The sequence below is a fragment of the Bombyx mori genome, chromosome 10 (assembly GCF_030269925.1).
Source record: "Bombyx mori chromosome 10, ASM3026992v2".
In the NCBI taxonomy this organism is placed as follows: domain Eukaryota; kingdom Metazoa; phylum Arthropoda; class Insecta; order Lepidoptera; family Bombycidae; genus Bombyx; species Bombyx mori.
In genome coordinates, this window is record NC_085116.1 from 3,391,744 (window position 1) to 3,415,161 (window position 23,418).

Consider the following 23,418-nt stretch of genomic DNA (forward strand, 5'->3'; position numbering starts at 1 on the left):
TAACACAAATTTGTATGGAGCTGGAACGTTTGCTTACGTTTGCGGCTAGGGGCGCTGTTACAACTGCATACAATTTTGAGTTAAGTTTTACGGTAACGAGAACGTTAAAAAACTCGCACTGAGTCCACAGATAGGCCTTCATCTTCATCCTCTGCCATGTGAGAGTGAGTGTGTTCATTTATACAATATATCACACTGACGTCGGTTCGGTAATTTTGTGGTTTTAACCAATTCGCTATATTTGACTGCCTGTAGACTCGAGAGACTATTCTGATTTCACCATGACTGGTTGGCCAGCTCACAGGACTCAGATTAAATGGATTTACTAACATCTGTCCCAGCAAGAGTAGTGCTTTGCTGAATCTACCACCGGATTGAAATCGTGCCCCACCGAGAAGATCAAACGTGAAACTCAGTGGGTAACAAATTCGCAGGACATGGTAGAATTGGCGTGTTGTCTGTCAGGTACTTTAAAATTTTGGTGAGCATCGAGAATAAAGGAGGGTCGCACTGAAATCGCTTTCTTCAGTTACAAAACAAACTTTGTCACTATAAAAAATACAACAGATAAGCTGCTTTTTTTTATATTTTTTTTTATTGTTTAGGTGGGTTGACAAGCTCACAGCCCACCTGGTGTTCAGTGGTTACTGGAGCCCATAGACATCTACAACGTAAATGCGCCACCCACCTTGAGATATAAGTTCTAAGGTCTCAGTATAGTTACAACGGCTACCCCACCTTTCAAACCGAAACGCATTACTGCTTCACGGCTGAAATAGGCAGGGAGTTGGTACCTACCCGTGCGGACTCACAAGAGGTCCTCAGGTCACAAGAGGTTCGTGCATGAAAAAATATGAAATGACATTATATTTTGTAAGGGAGTTCCGTTGGTACGTACTACATATTTCGTCCATCAGGAGGAATATTTTATTACCGTTTCATTAGCAAAAAAATGCAAAGAGAGAAAGCTGCTCAGTAATTTATGAGCATGCGATGTTTGTTTCCGGAATATGTATCTGTGCTCATGTGACATGTAAACGCTGTTTTTACTATCTTATAATACTGCCCAAAAATATAACTCATACTTGCATCGCTAACACAAGGTTCTTCTCAACCTTGACAGAATGAGTGGTCGTGATCGTCATGTAGTGTTGGAGAAAGCAGATTTGACGTGTCTCGTGATATTCCGCCATCTCTCAATATATGGTTTATCCAATACAAGGCTAGTTAGACATAGAATTTACTGAAATACAAACCTCAACATCATTGTCACAAACGAGACAGTAACAAATATACCCAGATCTCGTCCAATACCAAATATGATCGACATAAATACTGACTGACCATTAATCCAACTGGTACAGTCAGTCATACACTAATTACCTGATCAAAATAAATTTCATCATAACGGAACCATGTGGGTTGCGTAATCCTCAATTAATCCTATTGTAGAATTGATTTTGAAGTTTGAGAATTGTTTTAAGGAAGCAAATTCTTCACGATCAAGTTTTATTTTAAATACGAATCAAACAAACCGCTACTAATGGCGGAGTTGAGTTTCTTTAGCAACTGTCAGAATGTTTTATTTGTGGGGTATCTGTAATTTTATTGGAACCGAAACGACGTCAAAAGTCAATTAGGAAGTGGCAAATTCGATTTCTGAATTCACCTCATCGGTTCTGGGATTGTCCAGTACTTTCATTTTGGTTTGTATTCAGAAAATTTAAATAAAAAGTATGAAACGAAAAAGGGACACTAAAATTCCTATCACAAGTATACTATATAACAATTAATATGTGAAGCGTCAGTACTGAGGTCGGGGTACAGTACTATCTTGGCTTAATTCGAGACTTTCGTTGCATATTTACTACTTAATTCGTTCACCCAGTCCATTGGCTGTTGGAATAGTCGGTGCATTTAACCAGGCTTGTGGAGAGTACTCAACGGTAGGCAGCGGCTTGGCTTTGCCCCTGACATTGCTGAAGTCCATGGGCGACGGCAACTACTCACAATCAGGTGGGCCGTTTGCTCCTCTGCTAACAAAGGCAATAAAAAAAAAGGATTATGACAGAATGTGGTTTTATGAAACCACGGTAAAAGTGAAACTTTTTTCACATTATACTCGTAGACATTTAACTCTGACAAACAACATTTACATTAAACACCGACAAAAACAAACAAAATAGCGTGGAGCACTGGCACAAATGTGTAATAGTCTATACACTACACGGTTAGCTGCTGCGAACTATAGGCGCCACCATATTGGCGTTGACTGCTCTGACGAGCGCCTTTCATTTAATCCCTACTCCGCGGCCGACCGTCACGCGACATGCAACACACAGACGAAAAAGTTTGAGACGATGTAAGTAAAGAAAGTATCTCCGACAAGGCCTGGACAACGCACTGCCTCTACACGAAGGTGATTAAGGTCGATGGCCCGAACAGGGCTAGTCCCTTTTCATGTCAGTAATAAAGCTGTCGCAACAGATGAAGGTGCTGCTGCAGCTGGAGCGAATCATCACGGTCAGGTTCATTCGCGGTTGCTATTAAGAGAAAAAACCATTGAACACAAATGCATCTACATTGAACACCTAGTCATTTATAATGTTTAGATTTTACAATTTATCTCAGTTGTGATGCCAAATATCAGAGAAAGAGAGCAATAGTGTATTATAAGAGAGCAATGGAGCTTTCAAACTATCCACAAACATTTTTTCCATGCAGCTTTTTTATGTCAGAGGTGTTACTGCAAATCTCGTTAGACTGTGTCGCCTTTTCGCTTGAATAACCAAATTTCAATCTCCGAGTTTTGTTTTAATCCATCGATCTGACAAGGGTCAAACGTCACACCGTCGGTTTTGCTTATTTTTACGAGAACCAAATAGCACTGTATTTTTACGAGTCGGAATGTATGAGTTTGTTTTGTTTTTTTTACATTAAGCTAGGATTTATTGGAGCAGTATTTTAGAATGTTGGTTATTTAAAAAAGTTAATTGCAAGCTTGTTATTTGTGGGTTTTTTGCTTAGATCGGAGGACGAGTTCACGGTCCGCGGTTTTTAGAGTCATAGATAGATCAACAACGTAAATCCGTTATCCACCTTGGAGGCAGTTTATCTCGGTTTTGCAGTATAACGACTGCCCTGCCCTTCGAACTGAAACGCATTACTGCTTCACAGCAGAAATAGGCAGAATGGTGGTACTTACCCACGCGATCACACATGATACTCTACCACCAATAGACACTCTATCATCAGTTCTAGAAATGCTGATTATACATACTGCTTTTAAAAAATTTGTAAAGTTTCTGTGTTGCCTTAAGTTTCTCATCTTAATGCTGAAAATAATGGATTTTCAGAAAATAATGCAATGACGAATCTCTGCCAATGTCATGACTATTAAAGTATTTTTCAAGGTGGGTGGCGCATTTACGTTGTAGATGTCTATGGGCTCCAGTAACCACTTAACACCAGGTGAGCTGTGAGCTCGTCCAATCATGTAAGCAATAAAAAAAATGTAAATTTATAATTTGAATTAAGATATTATAAAAAGTTCTCTCCGATTTTTCATTATTTCGTCGACAGCCCAAAATTGATTAGTGTTTAGTATTAAGCGAAAGCCAGCAAATAAAAAATGTATGTAGTAGGGCGTATTGTGGGCATGAATTTGGACCACCATTCCATTTTTCCGCGTAATAGTGACGTTGCTTTCTCTTCATGTGAGGATAGGGCAGCCTTCATCAAAATAAATTTGAGACTTCGATGATGTCATCCATATTGTAGTGAGTGGTTTTTTTTTTTTTTTTTTTTTTTTTTTGTCAGGAAGAAATCGCCGGACTTCCACCCTCCCCTGGGGATGAAGGGCGGGGCATGTCGGAGTCGAACTGACTAAAACCTCCTGTCGCTCAACAACCCGCGTCCGAACCTCGCATGAGACAGAACCCATGAAAAGGCAAAGGGGGGAAAGTGAAGCGTTTAGTGCGGAGCACATCTCTCCCATCACCCTCCCCCTCGGGACGCCGGACTGGCGGTCGTCGGCGCCACGACCACCAGCCCTCTCGGTCGGCAGGCTATCCGGAGCCCGCCTAGATGGCGTCGGTTATAATGGGTTATCCTACGGAATACCCCGCTGGGTCAGAACCAGCGTGGGTCGAGGATAGCCGGCCTTCCATCACCCGGATGCTCTTGCGTAAAACGCGTGCAGAGCAGCTTGCACGTCGTCTTGTTAGACCCCCTTCGCCGGTCCCCAGACCGACATGTGAAGGGGACCCGAAACCCTTAGAGGGCCAGGGCTTGGGCGAGATCCGCCTCCCTGGCCCCCGCCCGACGGCGGCGGGCTTGCGCGTTACTCACGCGCCCCGCCGCCTCCTTCTGCGAAATGGTGCACTCGCAGAAGTCGAGCATCGCCTTCCACGACTCGTCGTCGCCGAGCATCGATGCCACAACAATGGTGGCACTCTGCCGTCGGCTCGGCTGTGATCCGGTGCAGGAACTCACCGAAGCAACCATGCCCAGTGAGCACCTGCGTGAGCCGGAAAGTGAGGCGTCCTCTGTCACGATTCACCCAATCCACAAGGACCGGGCGAATCGCCTCGACGGTCCTACGACCAGCCGAAGGATCAGCCAGCCGTCTGGACCATGACTCCAGCACGGACCGCCGAGATTGGGCCCTCCGCGCTCTGACCACACTGGGGCTGGGACGCGCCACGTCCCGGGCACGAAGGTCAGCCCGCCACTGATAGTCAGCGGCGAGCGCCTCCGCTTCCAGAACCCAAGGCGGCGTCCCAGCCAGTACACACGCCGCCTCAAAGGAGATGGTGCGATAACCACGGATACTGGAGCCCATAGATATTTACAACGTAAATGCGCCGCACCCACCTTGAAATTTAAGTTCTAAGGTCTCAAGTATAGTTACAACGACTGCCCCACCCTTCAAACCGAAACGCATTACTGGTTCACGGCAGAAATAGGCAGGATGGTGGTACCTACCGGCGCGGACTCTCAAGAGGTCCTACCACCATGGTATCCATTGTGTATGTTCTCCGATTACCACTTATTATCTGTAGTGTCATACAGTGACTATGAGAAAATTTTAACGTCGCCTAATATAGAGCTTACGGTCTCTACGATCTGAATCAAGAACCATTAGGTGACAAGCAAAGGTTCATTTTTTATTATAGAATAAACTCCATCAACAAAAACAATTTAATGCTTAAATATTTGTACCATATATCAAACAAGCTAATTAATGGTCACGTTCCAATATGTAGCAATAAATATATCTCTTAGTACGTACATTGTATGTAGAAGAAATCGAAAAAGGTACTTGACCTCACCTACGAAACTTCAATCAAAACTTTAGTTATTTACTGCCTCGTACGTGCTAGTAAAAGCAAAGCCTGGAAACTACACATGAGCCAGATTTATAGACTTTACTAGACTTGTTTTTACAATTAATTATAATTAGCGTTCGCTCTATGATTGAAGTAGAACCAAAATCATTGAGCCCTCATGATTTCATTTTATGTATTACAATATCAATATAATTCAATAAAAGTAATAATCAATTTTATAAATCATTCCAACAATGTTTCAAGGTGTTGAATTATTCAACACATAGTTGAAACACTTGAATATGTGTATTATCTACTCAGTAGCTCTATATGTACATAGTTTAGAGAGAATATCCTATTTTGGATATCATGATTTTATGCATGATGGCTGTTTGATATTTTATTTATAATATTTTATTTTGTAGACCTAAGTAGAAATGGATAGATTGTGTGAAAGACGATATGGGTAAGAGGGGAGTGAGCGAAGAAACGGTATATGATAGAAGAGTATGGAAGGAGAAAACATGTTGCGCCGACCCCAGGTGACTGGGAGAAGGGCAGGATAATGATGATGTCGGTTTGAACGACCTATATCTAAAAAAGTATGTACGTATATTTGTCATTCTGTAGAAAATCTTAAAAATAAGAACGTAAGTGTTATTATTGTATTCACACAACATTGTTGTACTTAAATTACATTGTTAATTTATTTTGTTAGAATTTTTCTTTTGAATATTGTAAATTTTAAGTAATAAAGACTCGTTTTTATTTAAGGTGATACTGACATTAAAATCTTGTTTAATTCAATAAACAATTATTAGTCGAGACGCAGTAAATATTTAATAGCAACTATACATTTACACGGAGCATCATACGCGAAGCACGTACTACTCACCGACTTCCATATTCGGAACACGTGTATTGTGTCGCCTTCTTAAAAAACTTGTAGGCAACCTCTAATTGAGTCTCGGGTTGTATTATACTCATTTCGGGAAGTAATTAATGGTTTTGGGCTTCCTCATTACGGAATCTAGAAGTTCATATGTTAGATTTTCGTTATTAAAGTTGGAATCTGTTATTTTGGATTTGTTTTTTGTTTTTAATAGGTCATTGTTCCTTTTTAATATGTACTTTTATTATTTGGATTGCTGGGGTCGGTTTGAGTCTGCGACATCTTGTCTCATAGTGTCTCATAGTGGAATTAATTGGTATTGGGAATTGTCGAGAAGTTTACTTGATAAAATCAGTAAAGGAAAAAGATACTAGTGAAACCCGATTACGCACCGCTAGTTGTATGAAAAGCATTGATTTAAACCACTCGCGCGTCATCTATTATACTAAAGAGGTAGTAGAACAGGAACCTATATCCTGGGATGCCAACACCAACTGTACTAAATTTCATTAAAGTCCAATTAATGGTTTGGGTTTGGGAGGATTAATCGGAGCGAATATCGCTGATTGTAATAAAAATTCCCAATTCAATACATCCAATATCTTTAAAACAGTCGACTACATTATATACTTCAACTTAGCATATTCTTTTAGCCTAGAAGGAAGTCGAATTTGAGGAAGCGAGAGGCCGCGCCGCGCACCCAAAAACAGGCCATACTCAAATTTTACAGCGTCTGAATTTTGAGAACCTCATTAATTTGGATTCTTTGAAAAGTTTTTCCGTAAGACCTCGTTTGTGGCGTCTTAATTAAATTAACTTTGAGTTTCAGGAGCTAGAGCAAAGTATTACTGAAGATGGGAATGCTTAAATACTGAATGCGTTGAAGGACTTTTAGTGTAAATACGAATATACAGAAAAAAATATTGAGAGCGTCTTTGAATTCTTGTAATTGAAATTGAATTACTACAAGACTTACCAGACGCTTTCATGTAAGATTTTAGTAGAATAAAAGTTAATTTTGATTGACTTAATAGAAGAATAGATTAAGTGATTGATTGGCAACGAGTAGCAAGGGAAACAAGTTGTCGAATTTTTACAGGTAATTCACTTATTTGGTCTAGAATTTACAGTGATATCTATCTGTATACTTTCTCCTTAACAATGAAGTATTTTTTTATTTTCATTTATTGTCCGGGAGCCAGTGACAGATTTTCATGACCAAGTCCCTCCCAATCAAAAATTCGTGAAATGCATTAGGGACTTATACTATGAATACTCGCGACCGTCAGCTGCGACTCCGTGGGTGGGGCTGGCGGTGGCAGCTTCCCACGCATGGAGAAAATAAAAGTTTTTTCAGTCATTTCCTCCCATTTGAAATTTTGTCAGATTATAGTTAACCTAGTATTTTGAAGGAAAAAAAAAGTCAGCGGGCCATAACATGGTGTATTATAGTCAGCTGAATATGATTGATTTTCATTGTTATTTTTGAGCAACTCATGAAAATAAAAGTTAATTCATTAAAAAAATATGCTACAATAAATTACTCATTAATCAATTTATTCTTACCAACATTTCTTTCATTATCAAACTTTCATATTTCTTATCAAAACAGTCAAATCAAGCATACTGACGAATAACTTAAGAAACGTTATTTCCTCCCGGACGAAAATTTATAAGAGGAGTGTTAACATACTCTAGTAAATAATGAAAGAAATCAGCTAGCTGTAAGTCAAGGGAAAAGTCATCAGCTGATAAGATTCAGTAGGTGATAGATGCTGCTGCGTTACACCTTTCAAGGTACCAGCAGACAAACTTTCCACTGAGATAAAGCAAGCTGATATTAATTTTCATTCATAGTAGAATATAAACGATCACCAGGTAAATTTTTAATTGAGAGGAAATCATTGAAAATATAAATATATTTTTTTCATGTTCTAGCAGCCAGCTGACGTATAATCCACCATGTTATGGCCAGCTGACTTTTTTTTTCCTTCAAAATACTAGGTTAACTATAATCTGACAAAATTTCAAATGGGAGGAAATGACTGAAAAATTATTATTTTTTCTCCATGCGTGGGAGGCAGCCACCGCCCGCCCCACCCACGGAGTCGCAGCTGACGGTCGCAAGTATTCATAGTATAGGTCCCTAATGCATTTTACGAAGTTTCGCTCGAGAGGAAATAATTGACCGAAATTGTACTTGGCTCCTGGACCATTAATTCTACTTCATCTCTTTGTATCAATTAGTATCTTTACAAAAAATCTTTAAAATCGAATCACGTAGACTTGACACGTTCATTGTGATACCAAAATCGATTTGTATGATAAAAAAACAATCCAAGATTCAAGGATGGACAGGTTCGCCTAACATAATGATGTCCCTAAGCTAAGTTTCTCAATTAACTAAGCTTGATCACTCTCGTATTTGATTAATAGACATTGCGCGAGATAATGTTAGATAAGACAAGACATTAGTAAACGAACCATTAAAAAGGTTCGTACATAGCAACAGATTCAGAGAGTCGACTATCAGATTATCTTATACCTTTAAGCGAGCAATTCTTGTATATTAATATATACTTATATAATCTGAATCTCGGAAACGGCTCCCACGATATTCATAAAATTTAGTATACAGGGGATTTCGGGGGCGATAAATCGATCTAGCTACGATTTTATTTTCAGAAAATGTTGTTTTATTCGTGTTTTATTTTTGTTTTCAATAATCAACTCTTCCCGACATCTATTGGCGAATAATAGTACTATTTTTCTTAATTGAGAGCAACTAACCGTTTTAAAGACAAAACAAGATGGCGTTATCAAAAAAAAAACGGTCATCATCTATTAAAACGACACGAATGTATTTATCAAAAAATGTTGTTAGAAACTTCAGGCTAGGGGAATGTTAATATGATGTAACAGAGTATGAGGAGTTCTCTAGTAGATAGCACCCTCGGACTTGATCTTTCTGAGTCTTTTGAAAAGTAAGACAGCTGCTAAATAATACAATTGGGATTCTAAAGGGTGGTGGCGGCATTCACCTTGTGATTCTATGAGATTCGGTTACTACTTTGTATGAGGTGGATTGAAAACTCGATCAGGGTATTTGGGTGTATATGGGCGAATAAATGAGAATTTAAACCAAAAGAAAAAACCTAATAAATCTACTGTTAGGTTAATTTGATTAGATCGTAATTATAATAGACCCTCTGCTCTGTACTCTAGTAATTAGCTTAAGATACAATTTCACTTTAGAGCGGTAGCGAGTACGATGCTAAATTTAGTGGATTACAAAAAATGCCTTAAAACTACAACATGTAGAGTACCATGACATGTCTTCCTTCTAACGAGGCTTGGAGTGAGTATTCAGCGATTGGGAATGATATCCTTTGCCCCTGTTATTGTTAATTACCATCTCAGCATAAGTTTGGCCCATTTGCACATCTGCCGTTGAAGGAAAAAAAAACGGTTGTTTGTAAAGTTGATGTACATATGATAGTTTTACGTGATACCGTCCTAAAGAAACATTAATAAAAAAAATTATACTTTTATGATTTGAATTGTATAATACAAAGAAGAAGTTAATTGAAAATAACAATTATTTCAATAAATTCACGTTTGGACTGATCGTGCTTCTCTCTCGCTTGTTCCGCGCCCTCGCTCGCACGCTCAGGCTCAGGCGGAACGTGACACTTTTGCGTGCGTGCAGCCGGTGTTCATCGATTTATAAGAGGTTATTATCACGTCCAAAAATTTAATTCTTTGGAAAAGTAACATGAAAATCAGGATTTCGTTTTAAAAAAGATGTTAAATAAAGCAATCCGAATCATACCGTATTGTTGGATTCAAGGTTATTATAATACATTCGGAGCAACGGAATTATTCTAACCACATCACGATCCGTAAGTGGGACAGTCGGCCGGTATATAATACGTGTCTAACGGCACAAATGCTCCTTTAATTTGCATTAAATAGCATACGCACAGATACGCGTCAATCCCATTTATTTTGTTTGAAGTTAACTCAATTTCACGGTGGTATGTAACGCTAGCGTAACGTTTCCAATATACGAGCTTGCACGCTTTGTGCTTCTGGTTAATGATTCTAAAAAAAGTGTTTTCATAAAATAGGGTTCGGGTATTCGACCGCGACTCTACTGTTGTGAGACTGATTTGGCGATCAGGATTGAGAGCAGCGAACACATCAACTATATAAAAATAGACGGTGGTTTCGTACAATATTAAAATTTTAACGGATTAAAATCTCAGTCACTCGGTACCACGAAAACTGGAAAGTATTCGAAATGTCGAAAAAAAAACATTCTAATCGATACTAATTTAATATATTATTAAAATTAATATTATTATAATGTAATAATATTATAAGAGGAACAAAGGAAGAAAGAAGAAATGCCACGACCGGGACTTATGGCAGGATTTGCGGGAGGCCTACATGAAAGCAAAACAATTTTAGCCGATGCCAAAGGCTTAGAAAAAAATATATTAAATTAATAGCATATACCTAATTATGAATTAAGGTTGTTAATAAAGCTTATTTATCTATATCTAATATTATAATATTAATATTATGTAAAAGCGTGTTTGTTTATCCTTTTTTCATGTCGAAACGAAGCAACGGAGTGACGCAGTAGTAGCTTATGCTTTTGTCCCGAAACAACATCTTATTCCCATGAGAAACTACAATGAAACTTTTTTTGATCACGCAGGAGAATACGCGGGTTGCAGCTATTAATATGTATAATTCTAAAAAAAAAAGTGAGAGAAAACTGTAATATTAATTTTAATTATTATCATATTTTGTATTGTTTTTTTTAATTTTTGCACTGTACGTTTATTTCCTACGACGGATTTAGTTTATAGTTTGGGATACAATCAAGTGCTTCAAACGAGTCTAATTTTATAAAATCTTTAGTTATGTATCTTAAATTCGAAACAATTGTTCTTCTTTTTCAATTACAAGGTTCTCCTGTTCTCCAAATGTAATTCGTTGCAGATTATAAAACACTGCATAGTTAAAAAGAACAAATATGACATGAAATTACTTATAGTGAGTGATTTGTTTTATGAAATGGTAAGTGGTGTTTGATTCTGTGAACTTCTCATTTGTTTTCTCAAATTATGTTCTTCAGTAATCAAACAATGCATCAAGAAGGCTTAACTTTGAGTACAACATCTGTTTTGTATCAGACACGTGGGGGCCCGCTATAATACCCATTCCTTCATCCCTTATGGTTGGAAATGAAAATCCTAATAACGGATGGGATGGACTATAGCGGTCTTATTGATGATCATCATTAAAGTTTGGTTAGATATTATCCACGTTTGTACCTACCCAAAGTAGTGAATTAATTTAGCGAAGAAGTTTATGGACCGAAGAAGTTTTAGGAATAAGTTTCTGTTAAGAAATTATTCAAAGCAATATTTGTATCAATTTGAATATTAAAAAAAAATACGATTATAGTATTTGAATGATTGAATTTGGCCATTGGTATGAGTAAGAGCTCAACGAAGGCTATGCACATCAGAAGATTAATCAAGGGCGGTTTATATACTCTAAAATTTAATTTGCTAAATTTAATACTCTCGTAATTACCAAAATGCTGAAATAATCACGCACTTAACACCGAAGACAAGGGCTATTAGCTCCATTAAATACGTGGACTAATTTCTATCCAGACCAGGCGCCGACCCTAAATTTTCCTCAGCCCATGAATCCAGTTAGGTCCAACATTCATCCCTCGAGAGTTTCCATATCTCATTAGGCATTAAACTTAAGCTCCTTCGCATCGAGACTGGCCTATAGAAGACTTATCTTATTGAATCGGTTCCAGCAAACGACCTTTTTAGATTTATTGGTTTATTCGCGTCTAGTAATGGAATAGCTGATAAAAATTTGGTAATTATTTTAGACGAATAATGGTTGGTGCAGAATATTGGACTGTAACGATTCGGTATAATCATTAGATATAAAAAAAATACAACCAATTCAATGTAATTTTATCACGTTTATTGATCAGTGTCAATCGCAAGGAATATCGTGTTAAGTGAATTTATTATTTAATTATTACAATGGTGTTGGCTCCAGGATTTGGGCCATACATTTGTTTTATTTAGCAGTAAATGCAGGTCACCCATGTAAATTTTTTACTATGTAAGAAACGTGTCTTTCCGATGAATTAGTATATTAGGGTGGGAATGTACTATGACCCAAGCGTGGCAGTTTTTTTCATGAGTGTGCATACATATTATTCTAATAGGAACAGAAAGTTCGACTTTAAGTCCGGGTGGGTGGGTATTCGTATTGTCGATGGACTTCAAAAGCTGCTTAAGACATAGCGTATTGCTTGGTTATGATCTGACACTCTTGCATCTATTAAAACGTTACCGTTACTCTTATACCTTCAGCAGTTTTTATGGCTGTGAGCAATTGTGAACACTTCACTTTAACTACTTACTCCAGCAATCGGTTGATAGAGATAGGTGAATACAATAAAAATATGCGTTTCGTTTTCCAAGGTAGACGGTTTTTAGTTTTTACATAGAAAATAATGATACCGGTTAAGATGTGAGGTAAAAGAAACCATACCGTATACCAAAGTTGGAGCTACCCGAAGTCTTTTCATCCACGTTTCTACTAATACTTCGTGAGGAACAATTCAAAGGAACAGCGGCTATAAATTGACATGTTGTAGCGAATACGGAATGCAGGCGAGGGTCAGCCGTGGCCGGCTATTTCATTAGACCCTTGACCTTTCTGATGGCTTCATCCGGAGATCGGGAATAAAATGCGACACATTTCCAGCGCGCTCGCAGAGTTTATGGACGACGAGTTTGTGAAGGTCACTCTGGAATATTGGGTCCAAAGTTAAATGTTTTCTACATTTACGAAACTATAAACAAGATTCTCTTTGAGTTTTATTATTTCATAGTACCAGATAGTCTTGCTTAGTAGGATTACATTAAATAAATGTAAGTAAATAATAATTGTATTTCCAATTAATCGAAATATCGATGTATTGGAACGAATTGCGGTAAGCAATGACTTCGACTATGTTTCTTGGCATTACTGACCTCTGTATAGTATAATCACTCATCAGGTGGGCCGTATGCTCGTCTGTCAGGAAAGACAATAAAATACTCAATTTAATGATCTCGAAGAAAGTCTTTATCAAGTGCTATTGACCTTAAAAACGAAGAAACGAGTCCAGAGACTATACATACGCCCAGATCACAAATACCATCATCATCATCATTATCCTGCCCTTCTCCCAGTCACCTGGGGTCGGCGCAACATGTTTTCTCCTTCCATACTCTTCTATCATATACCATTTCTTCGCTCACTCCCCTCTTACCCATATCGTCTTTCACACAATCCATCCATTTCTTTTTAGGTCTACCTCTTCCTCTATATCCTTCCACATTCATAGTTAACACTCTCTTACCAACTTCACCTCCATTTCTTCATATCACAAATACCAATTGTCTTAAAAGCCATCTGATATCGGCTATAAGTTTTCATTTCTAACATTAGTTTTTTCCTTTTAGCGCAGTATATTTACACAGATTGCGTGACCATTAAAACCAGTTTCTCTCGAAAAGCATTTCCAAACCCGATCAAAGAAACAATTTTGATTTTACGATACCTTTATAACAATAGAAAAACTCGTTGAATGTCGTGAGATCGCAAACTGATCGTAAAGCTTGATCGTTCGTTTATTGGCTCAATGGTATTTGAAGCGATAACTAGCTTCCTATAAACTGTGGAAAGCTACTAAATGTGGAAGCTTCCAAATACATCAGAATCGTATTTACCAAATTGAGAAAGCAAGCAAAGCGAAACGACGAATTTGAAAGGAATAATTTGATATTTGAATTAATTTGGATAAAATAGTAAAAGGCTAATTAAGATTTTAGCAAAATTATTTTAGTTACGACGTTAATAAATCTTTAGAATGACACTACTGTCCTACCCAAAAAGCCTTAAACTATCGTATAGGGTATTAACAAGTTGCAATCATACTTGACCTTCAACCTTTGCAATGAACTATCCGTGATATGCGCAGAGTGTTATTGCATAGCCTAGTTCAAATTAAACACAATCAAATTACTTTATGGAAATCATTTTCAACTATTTTCCTTTTGCACGGGCTTGGATAATCCTTAGTCGAACACAACCATGGCAAGGTTATCGGAGGCAGTAGCCAAACAAAAGAGGAGTCGTTTGATGGGTAGGGTCCTTAAACGTCCTAGGGCCCGCGGTCTGCATCCGATATCTGCAAACTGTCAAGCCTCACATATCCAGTGTGTCCTCTAGGTGCGGAAACCTTGTATGGCGTTGGGCCCCCTGCCCGAACCAAAAGGCGTAAACAATCAAGACACGAGCAAATCAATCCGAATCCGAACATCAAAGTATATATTGCAAGCTATCGGCGATCCATCATATTGTTAACATATAATTTTATTGTCGTAACGGGTGAACGAGTTCACCGCCCACCTGATGCTAAGTGGTTAATGGATCCATCACAGCGTGAATATTGTCACCTTGAGATATGAGGTTAAATTGTGTTACGGATATCTCACCTTTCAATCCGGAAAACACAGTTCGCTTCATACGAGCTTAAAATAATCAAATCAAGCTTATAATTATAATCAAATAATCAAGCTTAAAATATCAAGAATAATTATTCAGATTAATAAATTTTGTTACAATCACTTTAATTATATCAGATGGATGGTTTTAGTAAACGGGTCCTAGTAAATGTCTATAAAAATTAAAAATATCAAAGTAATCTCTGAGTATTCGACTGCCATGCCAACAGATCTGACTTCAAGTCATCGGTTCCATTTGATTAGCTTCTCATTTCGCTCCGCTCACCCTTAGCTCACATGGCAAAACACTCAATTTCGTTTCCGGGAACAATTTACCCGGGCAACGTAAAAATTTATGAATACTGAAATGTAGTCAATTTTTCGTGTAAATTCCGATAAAGAATAATTTATTGGTTCAATTCAACACAATTGGTTTGTCGAGTTTATTTTCGTAACATATTTTGTGATGGAATTACGGAGAAGCCAAACGTGTCCTTTGGAAAAGAATTAATGTTTTTTGTTTGTAGTTGTTACGTTTTTAGATTTACAAGCGTCTAAAACAGTAAACATATTAGTATGTATTGTATGTAAGTGTAATATATTGGTATATAAATCAGTTAGCTATATATTTGATATTATATGCAAACGGTATATATCTGTTTATTGTATGTATATATTTTCTATATTAATGTATTGTCTTTAGTACACCGCAACATACCTGCAATATTTTTATATTTTCCAGAATTTCTGTAAATTAAACGGTTGTCTGGAAGAGATCGCTTTTAGCGATAAGACCGCCTGTTGTACAAATGTATCTGCTTTTTGACTGACTGTTTTTTGAATGTAAATAGTGTTTTGGTGTGCAATCAAGTATATTCTCTCTCTCTCTCTCTCTCTAAAACACAATATCAATTAACGTAGTCTATATTATTTTATCGAGTTAGATTCGTAGATGAGTTTACGAGCCATTTCGTGCTTGTCTAAGCCGCAATGAACAATATTTATGATTGAAATGAATGAATTGAACTATTTTCAGACATAAGATTGAAATGTCAGTTTCATTCAGGTACTCGCTTAGCGATAATAATGATAAGAATTTTAAAAGCTACTACGCATGGTTTTTATAATCTTTAATATTCTGTAAATAAAAATATATTTAGAATTTTATTAATTTATACATTTTTCTTTATCGTATAACTCTTGTCAGAGCGGTCGTGATATGTGTACATTAATTAATGATGACAATAGTTCTTAAAAGCAAACAGCAGTGTCTAGTTTTTTAAAATATCATAATAATTTAATTTACGTTGAAATATGATAAATATCGCACAAATTGTTGTTAATTTGTCAAAATTTACATTATTATTTTTCAAATTAAAGCTGTTACATTATAAATTATCGGGTGTAATTCGACATTTAAGAGTTGATAGCGATGCTCGATACAATCTGATTTAAACAGAGCATGTGTTCAAATTGTATTTTAGTCTTCGATCAATAATACTACTAGATTCGCGATTAGCGCTTCAAAAGCGGCCCGAAAAATAAGACCACAAATAAATTTGTGGTCTTATTTCAAATTAGTATGGTCCAATCATAGCCAACACTAAGACGTCAAAACGCTGCAATGCGCGTTCAAAAACTGAGTAAAAAACCACCGTAACACCAAGGTTTTGGAAGGAATATCTTTTTTTGGTAAATTTATATTATTAAGTGTTTTTCATAAAATAATAAACACAATTATATTGTAAATAAAACACAATTTACGAATATTGTAATTGTTTGGCCAATGTTTGCAACAAGGCACCAACTATTGTAACAAACATCACCTATTCTTGGACAGGGAATGCATAGAGTAGTTTTGTTATTGTATAATGTTATTTTTGTTTGTAGATTTCCTAGTAGCCCCTTGTCGCTGTGCACAATGGATATATATTGTCGCGAAAGAAAGAGGAGAAGAAATATAGAACTCTTATAAAAATTCTAGAATTGTTCAATGGTGGTGGCAAATCAATGCAAAAAAGTATTAAAAAAACTTTATATGTATGTGTAAATATTTTAAGCGTATATGCTGAAAAGGATTTGTTTTCTGGGGGAAACGAACACAGCCATAAAATAAGCCTAAATTAAACTGATTATAGAAAAATTCATTGATATAAGATTACATTATATTTGTAAAAAAGAAACCGCTCATATAAAAATGACTTCTAAAAGACAGCTTTATAACAAACTGAATCTGTTTAAAGTTAATTAAACCTACATTATTGTTTTAATAACTTCTCTATAAAGAATACGTGGAAAACATGTTTCGTGTTTCCTTTCATATTTTTTTTACTTTATTCAATTTTATTTTTTATCACCTATTTGTTGTAATAGCGGCAATGTAAAATATTATCTACTACTTTTTTGAATCGGTCAAAAATAGTTGCTACCATACAAAACAAACCTAAAACAAATATGTATATTCTACAACTCTATGTCTTTCAATACTTACTGTGTTCTGAGCATTAAAATGTAATACCAAGAACTACATCTAGTTCCACAATACAATAAGCACGAAATTTTAAACAAATATTTTTAACCTTATAAATTAGACTTTAAGTATCATTTTAGAATAAATATTTTTGTACTGATGACTTTTTATGTTCAAGTGACATTTTAAATTTATTCCATAATATTCTTTTTCTGACGAAAGGACCTAAATACATATATTTTGCAATGGTAATTAAACTTTATGTTTAAGTACTAAGGTTTATAATAAACTGAAGTGGTTAACATTATTAAACTTTTTTCTAAGAAATGAAGATGTTTTCGTGTCTGCAAACGTGGCCACTGGAGCGTCTTATTTTTGTTCCTGATCCGTAATCTAGTACTATTATTGATCGAAGATTTTAGTGCTATTTCTTTGAGTACACCCAGATTGGCATTGACAATTACATCGACGGTATCCCTTCCTGTCTTTAAATATTAATACATGAAGCACCAAATAATCTGAAACTTTACTATATTTAAAGAACTTTGAGCAGCAGTTTTGCCCCTGGTATTGTCAGTTGTTCATAAGAGACGGTAATTACTTAAGATCAGGATTATCTGACATGACATTATCTATATAAATTTCTATATAAATATTATAAAGAGGAAAGATTTGTTTGTTTGTTTGCATTGAGCCTATCTCCGAAACTACTGGACCGTTTTGAAAAATTCTTTCACTGTTTGGAAGCTACACTATTCCCGAGTGACATAGGCGACATAATCTTTTTTGAAAAAAAATATAGGGATATTTACTAAAACTCTAATAATGTAACCTAAGGTGTAAAAATTACCTTAAATATTCTTTACATCGCGTGCCCTGCGAAAACTATTCATGACAGAATAAAATAATGTACTACGACTTTGTAGAACACATTATTATTTACAAAAAGTGCCGGGACAGCATATGTCTAACTATTATAGTTATGCTGCAATAAGTGTTATTCTATTTAAAAAAATAAAACAACGTCAAATATCGTTGAAATTTTTGTTAAGGACCCGAGCGGAGCCGGAGCGGGCCGCTAGTTCAATATAAGATAAAGGTAAACATACAAATAATAATAGATATACAGGCCAAATCAACAAACATATTTTTTTGCTCAATGGAATCGAAGCCCTACTGTTGTTACGTGGCTACCGCAGTCCATAAAATTTTTTGAGACATTAAACTATCTCAACCGTATTCGATCTTTCAAATCACAAACTATGATTACTGCGCAGAGAAAATAAGCTGGCTATACATATTCCTACCACATGACCTGCTACTAGTAATAATGCGGTGATAAATCAATAATAATAATAATAATAAGATTAACTGATAAGATTTTAAATAAATATAAATAAATAAAAAAAGTGTGTGTGTCCGCTCCGACGCACGACTGGAGTTTACTGGATATAAAAAATTAAACGAAACAATACGAGAAATAGTTCTATATTACGACAACACGATACACTACAGATTATTAACAAATTAACGAGACACAAAACAAACGACTAACAAATATATGAAAATACAATAATGAGAGAAACGCGCGATCAGTATGAGGCTTTGTGGCGGACTGCCGGCGCAGCAGCCCGGCGTCACCTGCAATAACGCGGCCGCGCGTTGGCTCCTGATTGGCGCGCGCACGCATCACGCAATCAGGAGCCAATCAGGCGCATAACGCATTTCGTGTGACATGCTAGTACGATTTTGGTCCCCATAATTTTCATACCCCGGGCCTATATATGTAAATCGATTCTAAAGGAGTAAACTCCAATAATAATAAACATTTATTCCAACACACAAATTAAGTACAAAAGTGTGTGTGTCCGCTCCGACGCACGACTGGAGTTTACTGGATATAAAAAATTAAACGAAACAATACGAGAAATAGTTCTATATTACGACAACACGATACACTACAGATTATTAACAAATTAACGAGACACAAAACAAACGACTAACAAATATATGAAAATACAATAATGAGAGAAACGCGCGATCAGTACGAGGCTTTGTGGCGGACTGCCGGCGCAGCAGCCCGGCGTCACCTGCGATAACGCGGCCGCGCGTTGGCTCCTGATTGGCGCGCGCACGCATCACGCAATCAGGAGCCAATCAGGCGCATAACGCATTTCGTGTGACATGCTAGTACGATTTTGGTCCCCATAATTTTCATACCCCGGGCCTATATATGTAAATCGATTCTAAAGGAGTAAACTCCAAAAAATAAATAAAAAAGATAACAAAAATAACGAAGCTTGGAAACGGTTTCCGGCTCAGCAATGCCTAACAGTAACGAAACAATCGGTACTGCGGCGCTGATCTTCCGCCGGCACCTGCGGAGTGACGCGCACACCAGCATCAGACCGACCAATACACAACATTGTAAAATATATTAAAAAATAAAAAGAACATGAATAAAAAAAAATAAAAAAACAGTTATGAAAAGGACAACAAAATGACATTATTATATTAATTAAATAAAAATTGCAGTTGCAAAGCACAATTAATTGTAGTACGGAGTAATTATATTTGATATTTTCGAATTTTTCTTGTATATTCAAAAGATATACTTTTAAATTTGTTTTAAAGAACTAATCACTAAGGCATATTTTTATGACATCCAGGAAAAGTTCTATTCTGGGCCAAAGTACAAGAGATTTATAAAATACCTCTTAGCTAATAACGGTATACATATTATGTAATAAAAAAACAAAATCTCTTTAAAAAATCAAAGTCAACACACGCGCATTACGTATGGAAATAACATATTCATAGATAGCGTTATCAACCCGGGTATGCCAGTTACGTTTGTTTATCGGCATATCCGGGTATTGTTGTCCGGTTAATGCAAATACGGTTAGTAGGTCATGCGTGTAACATCACGTCGAATCAGGATTAGTGGCGATCACGTTTCTTGTTAGTTGGGAATTAACTGTTTATTATGTGTCTTTATCGCTGTTCTTACACGGAAGCTTGTAAATTATTTTCTGTCCTGATGCAGTAAGGTCTTTTAACGTAGGATCTTCTAGTAGGGTTGAATAGTGATTAGTTTGTTACACTAGTGAAATGGAGTCGCTAAAAGAATAGTGCAGTTGTTAGTACTGGTGTTTTGTTTGTGAAACGATTATGTTAGCAACTACATTTAAAAATATATGTTTTTTTTCTGCACGTAATCTAAGACAATGTCGGCTGACGTGTGCCCTACAGAGACTTTACTGGTGGTAGGACCTCTTGTGAGTCCGCACGGGTAGGTACCACCGCCCCGCCCATTTCTGCCGTGAAGCAGTAATGCGTTTCGGTTTGAAGGGTGGGGCAGTCGTTGTAACTATACTGAGACCTTAGAACTTATATCTCAAGGTGTGTGGCGCATTTACGTTGTAGATGTCTATGGGCTACAGTAACCACTTAATACCAGGTGGGCTGTAAGCTCGTCCACACATCTACGCAATAAAAAAAGAAAGAGATTTAGATTTAATGCGAAGAAGTCTGGGCTTCGCTTTACATTGCCGCTACAGAAAAATAAAAATACCTGAGTCATATTGATGAACTATGTTCACTACTAAGGAATAACATTCTGTTATAAATACTGGGTGTTAAGAGACCGCTTCTGAAAACAAAGACAGACGGTAGAACTAATGACACTTTTGATGATGGGACAGAAAAAAAATCGATTCTGATTTAAAAACAATTATATTTTTAAAACGTTTTATTAGCATTATTTACGCTCCATCATATTAGTACAGCTAATGAAAAGAAATTTTCACAAAAAAATACATTACTAAAAAAAAACCCAGCAATGGAACACAAAATAAAAAACAGCTGATGCTCGGGTCAACGAACGCCTGTGCGCGGCGTTTCTTTTACACGTTAATGGGCGCGGCGCGGCGAGGGCGCGGCGCTGATACCGCACTCCCCAAAATTTACAACTATTTACCTACAAGGTACAACATTTTCGTTTTCGGAAGCGATCTCATAACTCCCCGTATATAATAACTCAATAGAAAAAACAAATAATAGTTTAAAAAAACTAACAAAATACGCTTTTATAGAAAATCCAACTAGAAATAGTGTGAGAAAAAAATGATTTTATTGGAAAAAAGCGTGGTGTGTTTTTCAGGATATTATCAAAATAACCCTTCTACTCATATCTGTTCATAAAATATTTATAACTACCTACTGATACCATGCATCCCACGTTTTTTTTATAATAAAATCATTTTTTCTTACACTATTTTTAATTCAAATTTGTTAAAATTTATTTCTATTTTTTAGTTGGATTTTCTATAAAAGCGTATTTTGGTAGTTTTTTTAAACTATTATTTGTTTGTCATTTTTGTAATCTGACTTTTTGAAGGGGGTTAAAATCGTGTTCAAAGATTCCGTTACAATCATACATACTAACATACATACGTCTGAAACGAATAAAAGCCTATTAAAAATTATCACATTTGCGCAACTACAGGCAAGACGTACTGTTAGCCTGCAGTAACTATTCGAAGGATCGGATAATCGTTTTAAGACTGAGATCTCACAGTTCAAGGTATGTGGTAAATTATTTTCCAATCCAATCCAATGAAGAGAAAAAACACAGAGTGATAAACAATTTCTCAATTTCGCAGTACGCCATTAAAAAAGCATTGTACAAAGCTCATTCGAATGCAAAGCCGGAAACAGTAATAGTATATCTCACAAAAAGACCCAACATTATTCCGCTAAATAATTTCTCAACAGTCGTAAAATAATTTGATATAATTTGATAAAGGATGGTTCGTAATTTTTTCCTTCAAACTCGATACTGGCTCGTATCGGAGAGCATGTAACCGGAGTAATGCTCAAAATTTGTTTTCGACGTAGCGTCAACATTAGGTGAGTTTTGATTACTCCTAAACATGATTCATGAGCATAAAGTATGTTAACATGAGTATTAATGTCTTAAAATTTACCTTTATCCAATGATATTTTATATGTTTTTTTTTTTTTTTTTTTTTTTTTTTTTTTTTTTTTTTTTTTTTTTTTTTTTTTTTTTTTTTTTTTTTTTTATTGCCCTTGTAGGCAGACGAGCATACGGCCCACCTGATGGTGAGTGGTTACCGTCGCCCATGGACTTCAGCAATGCCAGGGGCAGAGCCAAGCCGCTGCCTACCGCTTAATACTCTCCACAAGCCTCGTTTGAAGAAGGACATGTCATAGCGCTCGGGAAACACCGTGGAGGGGAGCTCATTCCATAGCCGGATGGTACGTGGCAAAAAAGACCTCTGGAAACGCACTGTGGATGACCGCAGTGGCTCCAGGTAGTATGGATGAACTCTACTCCGGTGGCGGGCGGTGCGATGGTAAAAACGAGATGCCGGTATCATCTCGAACAATTCCTCAGAGCACTCCCCATGGAACATACGGTACAAAATACAGAGGGAACCGAAGTCCCTCCGCAGACCCAGAGGTTCCAAACGATCCGTGAGACCGGGATTATCGACAATCCGAACGGCCCTCCTCTGTATGGAGTCAAATGGAAGAAGCTGGTATTTGGGAGCCCCGGCCCAGAGATGGGAGCAGTACTCCACGCGAGGCCGGACTTGTGCTTTATAAAGCAAAAGCCTTTGTCCAGGCGTGAAGTACCGCTTCGCTCTGTTGAGGACTCCCAGCATTTTGGACGCCAACTTGGCTTTGCCTTCCAAATGACTCCGAAACTGGACATCGCTCGAAATGTCGACCCCAAGTATCCCAATACTCTCGGAAGGTTGCAGGGATACTCCTTGGAATTGCGGTGCCATGACAAAGGGGTCCTTCTTCGCAGTGAACGCGCAAACTTGTGTCTTTAACGGGTTGAATTGAACCAAGTTCAATTCACCCCATTTGGAGACTCGCCCCAGAGAGTTCTCCACTTCAGACACAAGTTTTGATCGTCTCTCTTGCACCACGCTCCGAGAGAGACTCTGATGGCCGATATATCGCGCATCCCCCGTGCTGTCATCCGCATAGCAATGCATGCCATCAATAGACAGCATGTCATTGATATACAGGATGAAAAGCGTGGGGGAGAGCACCGAACCTTGTGGAACGCCAGCGTTAATG

The 23,418-nt window shown here is 37.0% G+C and overlaps 1 protein-coding gene and 1 long non-coding RNA gene across 2 annotated transcripts in view; one reads left to right on the forward strand and one right to left on the reverse strand.

Annotated features, from left to right (window-relative positions):
• The window catches only part of LOC110385588 (uncharacterized), a 933,915-nt gene that overhangs the window by 697,873 nt on the left and 212,624 nt on the right, over positions 1 to 23,418 (reverse strand). The gene's annotated exons all lie outside the window — the stretch shown is intronic.
• On the forward strand, positions 16,308 to 17,478 carry LOC134199582 (uncharacterized). Its single transcript, XR_009974137.1, has 2 exons — positions 16,308 to 16,523; positions 16,722 to 17,478. It is a non-coding gene; the product is annotated as an uncharacterized LOC134199582 (long non-coding RNA).